An 11066-nucleotide genomic window follows, 5' to 3' on the forward strand; every position below is an offset into this window, starting at 1 on the left:
TCAGTTCCTTCTAATAAATCTGTACAGTCAATGTCATACCAATCAAAATCCCAATAGGATGGCTTGAGAAACTTGATAAGATGTTCCTAAAATTATATGGAAGAGCAAAGGGCTCAGAATCACCAATGCAATTTTGTGGAAGGACAGGTCCTCCCAGATATTGGGATTTATTATAAAGCTATGGTAACAGCTGTGGATTGATACAGCAATTCTAGGAGTGATTCAGGTGAAGTCCACACTATATACAGCATCAATAGATGTACATAATCCAGTTAACTTTATGGAGCAATTCACTTTTATGATTTAATAGTGAAAATATACAAATATAAGATAAGACTATAGAAAGCAAAAATTTTCTCGCTTCATTGAAACATGATTGACATACAACAGTATGGAGGTTTAAGGTGTGCAACCTATTGATCTGATACACTTAAGTACTGCAAAGTGAAGACCACCACGCGTGTGTGCTAAGTTGCTTCCGTCTTGTCTGACTCTTTGTGACCCTGTGGACTGTAGCCCACCAGGCTCCTCTATCCATGGGGTTTCTCCAGGCAAGAATACTGGAGTGTGTTGCCATCCCCTTCTCCAGGGGATCTTTCTGAGCCAGGGATCGAACCTGGATCTCTAACATCTCCTGCATTGGCAAGCGGGTTCTTTACCACTAGCACCACCTGGGAAGCCCCGATGACCTCCATAGTCATAGATAACACCTCCATCACATGGTTACCCAATTTCTGTTTTGTGGTGAGAACATTTAAGATCTCCTCTCTTAGAAACCTTCAAGTAAATAATACAATATTATTAACTATAATCACCAAGCTGTACATTAGATCTCCAGAACTCACTCATCTTATAGCTGGTAGTTTGCAATCTTTGACCAACATCTCCCCATCTCCCCTACTCTCAGCCCCTGGTAACCTGTTCACTGTTCCCATGAGTTTGGCTTTTTTAGATTCTATATATAAGTGATATCATACACTATGTGTCTTCCTTTGATTCATTTCACTCAGCTTAATACCAACAAAAAATTGTTAAGGTATATATCTTGACTGAACTTTACCAAAATATACCCCAATATATACAGCTTTTTACGTTTGGTGAGTTGAGAATATAGAAGAACTTGTAGTTGAGGACAAAAAAACTCAAGAGATGCTAATGATGTGCTTTTGAAGCTGGAGGTAGTTTAAAGAAAAGATATATGCACCCCAATGTTCATATCAGTGCTGTTTACAGTAGCCAAGACATGGAAGCAACCTTAAAGGTCCGCTGACTGAAGAGTGGGTAAAGAAGATGTGGTACCTATGTACAGCGGGATGCTACTTAGTCATAAAAAAGAATGAAAAAAGCCATTTCAACAACACGGGTGGACCTAGAGATTATCATACTAAGTGGATTAAGTCAGACAGAGAAAGACAAATATCATATTGCTTATCTGTGGAATCTGAAAAAAAAATGATCCAAATGAATTTACTTTACAAAACAGACCCACAAACACAGAAGACAAACTTATGGTTACCAAAGGGGTAGTGAGAGGTAAATTAGGAGGTTGGTATTAACATATGGGGACTTCTCTGGTAGCTCAGTTGGTGAAGAATCCACCTGCAATGCAGGAGACCCTGGTTTGATTCCTGGGTCGGGAAGATCCGCTGGAGAAAGGATAGGCTAGCCACTCCTGCATTCTGGGGCTTCCTGGATGGCTCAGCTGGTAAAGAATCTGCCTCCAATGCAGGAGACTGGGGTTCAATCCCTGGGAAGAGATAGGCTACCCACTCCAGTATTCTGGCCTGGAGAATTCCATGGACTGTACAGTCCATGGAGGTCACAAAAAGTTGGACACTACTGAGTGACTTTCACTTTCAGTTTCACTTTATTAACATATCAGTTCAGTTCAGTTCAGTCACTCAGTCGTGTCCGACTCTTTGCGACCCCATGAATCACAGCACACCAGGCCTCCCTCTCCATCACCAACTCCCAGAGTTCACTCAGATTCGTGAACATCGAGTCAGTGATGCCATCCAGCCATCTCATCCTCTGTTGTCCCCTTCTTCTCTTGCCCCCAATCTCTCCCAGCATCAAGGTCTTTTCCAATGAGTCAACTCTTTGCATGAGGTGGCCAAAGTACTGCAGTTTCAGCTTTAGCATCATTCCTTCCAAAGAAATCCCAGGGCTGATCTCCTTCAGAATGGACTGGTTGGATCTCTTTGCAGTCCAAGGGACTCTCAAGAGTCTTCTCCAACACCACAGTTCAAAAGCATCAATTCTTCGGTGCTCAGCCTTCTTCACAGACTAACTGTCACATCCATAAATGACTACTGGAAAAACCATAGCCTTGACTAGATGGACCTTAGTCAGCAAAGTAATGTCTCTGCTTTTGAATATGCTATCTAGGTTGGTCATAACTTTTCTTCCAAGGAGTAAGCATCTTTTAATTTCATGGCTGCAATCACCATCTGCAGCGATTTTGGAGTTCAAAAAAATAAAGTCTGACACTGTTTCCACTGTTTCCTCATCTATTTCCCATGTTACTATATACAAAACAATCAACCAGGACCTACTGTATAGCACTGGGAACTATACTTAACATTTTGTAATAATGTATAAGGAAAAAGAATCTGAAAATAATAGATGGATATGCACAACTGAATCACTTTGCTATACACCTGAAACTAACACATCACTGTAAATCGACTATACTTTAATTTTTTAAAATTTGCAAAAAACCCCACCAAAATCCAAAAAGCAACAAAAAATTGGAGGTAGTTTGAAAGTAAACACAACAAAAATCCAAAACTTGTTACAGTAGGAACGGCAACTCTCTTGAACTCAAGAAGGAATGAAATGCCAAAAGGCAGTCAAACTTTCTGTTTTCTAAACCTCACGGAAAGGTCTCTCATACCGGCAGCTTCCTGCATGCACACACCCACAACAGGAGAAGCCACCTCCCCATTTCAGGAAACAAAAGCCAGTTACAGTGTGGGAAGTACAAACTGCAGAAACCCAGAAGTCCATAGAAGAAAAAGGACTGGTTCCCGCGAGAGCAGGGGGACGCGTGGTTCTGAGCAGGGTCACTTGGTGAAGGCGGCCACCACCGCCCACAGCACCTCATTGGTCCCGGCCTTCAGACACTCCACCTCCGGGTCCAAGTCCGGGAGCTGCCGCACCCGCTTGGTGGCCACGTTGTACTGCTCGTCCAGCAGGGGCGCAAACGCGTTCTCCAGGACGTCCCAGGCGTGGGCCAGGTAGAGGAGGGCCAGCAGGCGCTTGTCCATGCGGTGAGGGTCATTCACCCACTTGTCGAGAACGCCTTCCTGCACCTTCCTGATGAGGCGCTACTTAATGCTGTTGTTGGTGAGGGGGTGCGTCGTCATGTCAAAGAGGAGGAAGCTCTGTTTCTCCGTTGTCAGTAGGCCCTTTTTCACCAGGGTTTTAGCTAATCGTTCCCACACGTTTCTTAACTGATAATGCAATTTTAATGGATTCCATGTCTCACTTAAAAGAGTTCAAAAGCTAGAGAAGAATTTCAGCTATTATTTTCTTTGTACTTGTAAGGCGTGCGTGTGCTCAGTCGTGTCCGATTCGTCGTGAGCCTGTGGACTGCAGCCCACCAGGCTCCTCTGTCCATGGGATTATCCCAGCAGGAATGCTAGAGTGGGTTGCCATAGGGATAGCAAAATGTGTTCATTGTAGCTGGTTTGCTTTCAGAGAAGTAGAAGATAAGAAGTGTTCTAGGACAGTCTGTGTTTCCAGAAAGCAAATTTCTTGTGGGATAGGAATCATATTTTATTAAATCTCTGTGGCTTGGCACCAGGTTTATTTCCTGGAACACAGTACTTGCTCAAGAAATATTTGAAAAAGAGAATGAATGAAGTATTCGAATACATGAATTGGAACAGATTGCTAGTACTTTCGGTCAACATGAGTCAAATTGTAAAATGATAATTTCTGGTACCGTTCTGTCAGCATAAAGGTGTCAACAAATACCCAAAGTATAAATGAGAGATTCATTTATTTTTAATTTAAAAGAATTTCGGCTGTTGTGTGTCTTCACTGTGGCCCATGGGCTTCTCCAGTGCAATGCTCCGGCTTCTCTGTAGTTGTGCCATGCAGGCTCAGTAGTTGTAGCATGAAGGCTTAGTTGCCTCGTAGTGTGTGGGATCTTAGTTCCCTGACCAGGGATCAAACCCATGTCCCCTGCATTGGAAGGCAGATTCTTAACCAATGGACCACCAGGGAAGTCCCCTAATAAATGTAATAAATTTTTTAAAGGAATACTTTTAACATCTATAGAAAAGTTGCAAAGATAGTAAAGAATTTCCATAGTCCTGCTCCTGTTTCCCCATTAATATAGTTAGTACATTTGTCACAATTAATGAGCATTGCTACATAAATATTGAGCAACTAACACTTTCTACTTTTTTCTATATTACCTAAAGTGGGTTCTCTGGTGGCTCAGATGGTAAAGAATCCACCTGCAGTGCAGGACACCCAGGTTTGATCCCTGCTTCAGGAAGATTCTCTGGAGAAGGAAATGGCAACCCACTCCAGTATTTCTGCTTGGAGAATTCTATGGACAGAAGAGCCTGGTGGGCTACAGTCCATGGAGTCTCAAAGAGTCAGACACGACGGATTGACTAACACACACAAAGTCCGTACACTATTCAGATTTCCTTGGATTTTGCCTGATGCTCTTTTTGTGTTGTTGTTGTTCCAGGATCCTACCCAAGTTACTATATTACCTTTATTTGTCATATTTTCTTAGGTTCTGCCTAGTAATGACAGTTCTCCAGTCTTCCCGTGCTTTTGATGACTTTGACAGTTTTGAAAAGTAGTGCATGCATGCTCAATCATGTCAGTCCAACTTTTTATGACCCCACAGATCATAGCGCACCAGGCTTCTCTGTCCATGGGATTCTCCAGGCAAGAACACTAGAGTGGGTTGCCATGCCCTCCTCCAGGGGATCTTCTCGATCCAGGGATCAAAACTTCGGCTCCTGCAGCTCCTGCATTGCAGGCTGATTCTTTATCTCTGAGCCACTGGGGAAGCCCCTTGAGAAGTAGTGGTCAGATACTTTGTAGATTGTCCCTTGATTGGGATTTGTCTGGTGTTCTCATGATTAGACTGAGGTTACAGGTTTAGGGGAGTGGGACCACGAAGGGTACATACTATCTGCATGACTCATCACTGTGGATGTAGACCTGATCACCTTGCTGTGGGAGGGTTCATCAGGTGTCTCCACTATAAAGCCCTTCCTCCCTCACCGCTCCTTCCTGCTCTGTGCTGTTGGACAGAAGTTGCTGTGTGCAGCGCACAGTTAAGGAGTGGAAGCTTGTGCAGCACTTCCTAGAGGGTGAGGTATTTTCATAAATTATTTGGAATTGGAAGTTGCATTTTTCATTAAAGAATTAAATTGTGATTCTCATTTAAGATGGCTGGTTGAATAAATACTCTCTTCCCAATGAAAATGCTATGAAAATGAGAGTAAAAGGATTTTTATAGAAGCACAAACCCATAATGAAAGCAGGAAAGAACACAATAGCAGTAAAATGCTGGATACTGCAAAGAAGATGGGAAAGTGGTAGGTGGATTAGCGGGTCCAAGAAAGTTAATCCTAAACTTGCAGTGGGTGAAGCTGGGAGGTAGCTTGCTTTATACAGCAGAACCCTGGAGGCTCAGAAACTGGCACCAGATCGCTGTGGGAATAGGGGGGGCAGATAATGGTAGGGCTAAAAATAGACTATTTGAAAGTCTATTTAAAAAGCATCTCCAGATCTCCTCCTTTACTCTGGGAGCTGCCCCAGTAAAAGATACTAAAACAGAGGGTCTCTGGACTCAGGGACACAAGGCACAATTTGAAAGAGGCAGGAATCTCCCACTGATAATAGAGGGATCAAGTAAGAGTTATGTCCTAGAATTTGGGCCATCTCAGCCTTCTCCCTCCTTTCAACTCTCAGAATAGTGGAAGCTAGAATTATACCCTCCAGCCAAGACATTGGCAGAGCCTTTTCTGGAAAATTCCACCAGCCCAAGAGAAAGGGATAAAAACCACTGATATGAGGATTTCCCCAAAGAATTACAACAAAGCCCTTTACCACCCCACACCATGTACACATACAGCCTTCCTTTCTAAGTATGAGCAGACTGCTAGAGAATGTCATACATTTGGGGGAAAAAAATCCTCTAATGTGAAATGCAGAGTTCAAAATCAAATATTAAAATGACAAAAAGATGTTTCTAATTCCTCCAAAGTGGAAACAACCCAAATGTCTAGTCAACTGCTGATTATCCAAACAAAATGTGATCCGTCTGCAACAAGAAAGAGGAATGAACTCCTGATGCTGCAGCAAGATAGCCTTCAAAAACAGCACGTAACATGAAAAAGCGGACACAGAAGGGCATACACTGTGGTTCTATTTGTATGGAAGGCCTAGAAAAGGGAAAAGTATGGAGACAGAAGCCAGAGTACTGGTTGACTGAGACTAGGGTTAGGCACGGAGATGCAAGCAGGCACAGAGACCTTTGTGGGGTGATGGAAATGTTCTGAAATTAGATTGAAGTGATGGTTGACTGACTCAAGAAATATGCTAAACATCAGTGAATTAGACACAGTGGGTGAATTTTATGGCATACAAATTACACCTCTGATAAACCTGTATAGTAAAAAAAAGAAAAAGGACACTGAAACTATGGAGGAAGAACAAAAATGGGGCGGGGTGTCGAGGGGGGGAGGCATTACAGTTCTCAGAGAAATAAGGGAAAATACTGCATTCATAAGACATGAACAAAATGGTAATGTTGACAAGAATAATATTTAGAGAATGACAACAACAAAAATACTAGGAAAATAAAAATTAGATGGCTCAAATGTAAAATCTATTAGAAAAGCAGAGGATGTAGCTAGGGAATCCAGAACTTAGGGCAAAGTGGCAAATAATTGGACAGTAAGAGAGAAAAACTTAAGAAATTAGTTGACCAATCCAGGAGGCACCACAACTAAATAATAGGAGCTCCAGAAAGACAGAACAGAAAAGAATGATGAAAAGTGTTAATAAAATAAGAGAATTTTCCAAAGCTGAAGAATATGAGCCCCCCTTTTTTTTCATAAAAGGTCCTTTGAATATTTGAGCCCACTGAATAAAAGACAAAAAACAAATTAAAAACCATTGAAAAATTAAAAAAAAACCAAAAGACTCATCATCATAAAAATTTCAAACACTAGTGAAAACCAGAAGATTCTAAAAGCCCTGTTGGGGGTGGAGGTGGAGGTTGGGGGAGGTGGTAATGAGCAGAAAAGCGTGAGTAAGAATGCCATCAAACTGGGACTTCCCTGGTGGTCCAGCGGTTAAGACTCTGTGCTTCCACTTCAGGGGGCGAGGGTTCCATCTGTGGTCAGGGAACTAAGGTCCTGCATGCTCTGTGTTGCAGCCAAAACTTAAACAAACAAAAACCAAGAATGGCATCATATTTCTCAAATGGAAGGAAGAAGATAATGAAGCTAGATCTTCACATTTCCAAGGGAAAATTTTACTCTCCATCAAGTGAGAGGGTAGCAAAGAGACAGTTTAGATAGGGAGGACCTCCAGACATGTCCTTTCCAACCAGCTTTCTTAGGAAGGTGTTTGTGGATGTTTCAGACCATAAAGACTCTGCCTGCAATGCCAGAGACCTGGATTTGATCCCTGGGTTGGGAAAATCACTTGAAGGAGGGCATGGCAACCCATTCCAGTATTTTTGCCTAGAGAATCCCCATGGACAGAGGAGGCTGGCAGGCTATGTCTATAAGGTTGTAAAGCTTCAGACATGACTGAGCGACTAAGTACGTACATTATACACACAACACACTCACATGAAAGGACTCACTTTAGACGGAGAACACCGGGACATAAGAGATTGAGGAAACAAGATCTGAGAGAGGCAGACGGAATCTGCAGGGTGATGGTGAATGGAAATTCCAACAAAACAGAAGAGCAACAGGCCCATGTTGGAGGCATCCAGATTGTAACAGGAGGGTGGAGACACAAGGACTATCTTGGACTGAAAGGGGCTGAGGGCCTGGGATGTAGTTCTTCAGTTGTTTAACATGTTTAAATAGTTATTTAAAATGTTTAATAGTTATTTAAAATCCAATGACAGACATTTTACAGGGCTATTGAGGATGTGGGAATATTTAGTCAGGTATTCAAAGAAAATTAAGAAAATGTCTTTAAATGAGGCAATTACTAATTACAGGAAAAAAACAAGTTATATAAGAAAGGATATATTTTCATGCTACTTGATGCAAAAATACACTACATGCTATACATATGTAGTCAAAATTATGAAAACACTGAACATCAACTTAACAGATATTTAAGACATAATTTTATTGAGAAGATGGTGGAAAAGAAGGAGGGGCTATAAATAAGCTGAAAGCCTTGTCATCTATAATAGGAAATCAATGAGTGAGTAAGTGAAGTCGCTCAGTCCAGCTCTTTGCGACCCCATGGATTGTAGCCTACCAGGCTTCTCCGTCCATTGGATTTTCCAGCCAAGGGTACTGGAATGGGTTGCCATTTCCTTCTCCAGGAGATCTTCCTGACCCAGGGATTGAACCCAAGTCTCCCGCTTTGTAGGCAGACGCTTTTACCATCTGAGCCATCAAGGACGATCAATAGGTGAGTCTATTCAAATAATCAAGGAAATACATATTATTATATGTATATATGTATATTATATGTATACATATATATTATATGTATATTATATGTATATATGTAATAGTATATACATATTATTTAGAAATAAGAGAACTTCCCTGGTGGTGCAGTAGATAAGAATCTGCCTGCTAAAGTAGGGGACTCGGTTTCAATCTCTGCTCTGAGAATATTCCACATGCCAAGGAGCAACTAAGCCCATGCACCGCAACTACTGAGCCCACACTCTTAAACCCAGGAGTCACAACTACTGAGCCCATTCGCTGCAGCTGCTGAAGCCCGCACGCCTGCAGCCTGTGCTCTGCAACAAGAGCAGCCGCCGCAGTGAGAAGCCGTGACCCATGAACCCCCCGCACAACCCAAAATAAATAAATAATTTAAAAAATGAAACAAGAAAGTAAAATTAGAGAAAATAGCTTAAAAAGTTGAAATTGATTACTTGGCGGATGATTGGGATAGAAAGGTAAAGAAAAGAGACTGCTGTTTTATAAAAGTTACTTTTAGCAATATTTGAGCTTTTATACTATGCAAACAGCACTTCGATAAAAATGAAAGTTGATTAAAAATGATACTTATAGTTAAAATTATTCAATAACAAGAAACAGGAAACTTTCAGTTATGGTGTTAATACTCAATTTAATATACATAAAATTTTATTTGATCATATGAATTATACCAAAAAGAATACCCTACTTGGAAAAGCCATTTTGCACTTTCTGATTTGCTTTATAAAATTAGAGTTTTAAAATTGTGATAATTAATTCATGAAAAGTTGAGGATTTGATTCCTGCTTTCTGAAGTTATTAATATTTAAAGCCTGAGCCTGTATTTGAAGTATAAAGAGCTTTATCAGATTAAAGAATGGCAAATCATTCCTCTTTGAAGAAAAACATTACAATCTGCATTCAAATTCCTTATCTTTTTAAAAGAGGAAAACCAGCATTTATTTTGGGCCTCACGATATTTATTATCTTAAGATTTTGTAAATGGAAATTATACTCAAAAGATGAATGTAATCCTGACTATTTCTTTCTTCTGGTTTAAACATAAGTTCACACACCCATACTTAAATATTAAGGAATCCTAAAATAGATAACTAATAAGGGCCTATTGTATAGCACAGGAAACTCTACTCAGTACTCTGTAATGGACTATATGGGAAAAGAATCTAAAACGTAGTGGATATATGTATATATATACCTGGTTCACTTTGCTATGAAGCAGAAACTAACACAACATTGTAAATCAACTAGAGGCCAATAAAAATTAATTTTAACATATTAATTAGTAAAAATATTAAGAACTCAGCAGCAGTTATTTTGCTCATCTGCAGTGTGAGTCCAGTGATGAGACAGTCTTCCGCCTCCCCACCTTTCGGAAACATTTACTTTGTTCCTAGTATTGGCTGGGGGTTGAGGATACAAAAAAAGAATAAAATATGATCTTTCCACAGGGAAGTTACAAGCCAGTGCCACTTTATACAACTGATCATAAAACAAGATGAAAAGGGTGAGAAGAACAAAGTTCTACAAGCATAGAGAGGAATCAGAATTTACAGGGTGTCTGGGGACAGAGTGTACTGGAAGAAACTCTCCAAAAAAGGACACTTTCTCTCTTTGACTTGGAGAACTGGACAAGCCAAGGGAGAGACCCAATGCCCTGGGGCAGAAGGAGCAGCCAACACAAAGCATTCAGGGCCACCAAGTGCAGAGAAACAGACTCCCTGGAAAACCTGCTTCCCAAAGTGGTCTGCCTGTGGTCCGCAGTTACCCACGTGCATACTCAGGCGCTTCCGTCGTGTCTGACTCTTTGCTATCCTTGGACTGTAACCCGCCAGGCTCTTCTGTCCATGGGATTCTCCAGGCAAGAATACTGGAGTGGCTTGCATTTCCTTCTCCAGGGGATCTTTCCTACCCAGGGCTTGAACCCACATCTCTTGCATCTCCTGCATTGCAGGCAGATTCTGTCCTGCTGAGCCATCCGGGAAGCCTGTGCCCAGACCATGCACTCCCCTAAAGTCACCCACACACCCTGGAAGGGGGCGAGGCACCTGGAGTGTTTCATTAGAACTGGATCCACCTGGGTGGAGGGCAGGGCAGGCTCCATAGAACAAGCCGTGGCTATTCCATTTCTCACACGAAGAATGCCTGGTCAGTGTATTTGAATAAATGGGGACTCTATGAATAGCGCTAAATTTAAAATCCTCAGACAAAAGGATTTTCTTCAAGTTCCAGATGATTCAGGTTAATGTGAGAAAAGACTTGACAAACAATTTATATATGCAAATTGGACATGAGATATTCTTTCGTTTAACAAATAACTATTGGGCACCTGCTATGGGCTGCTGTCAGTGTTCAAGGCACCAAGAACAAAAA

Source organism: Ovis aries, chromosome 16, assembly GCF_016772045.2.
Source record: "Ovis aries strain OAR_USU_Benz2616 breed Rambouillet chromosome 16, ARS-UI_Ramb_v3.0, whole genome shotgun sequence".
Classification (NCBI taxonomy): Eukaryota; Metazoa; Chordata; class Mammalia; order Artiodactyla; family Bovidae; genus Ovis; species Ovis aries.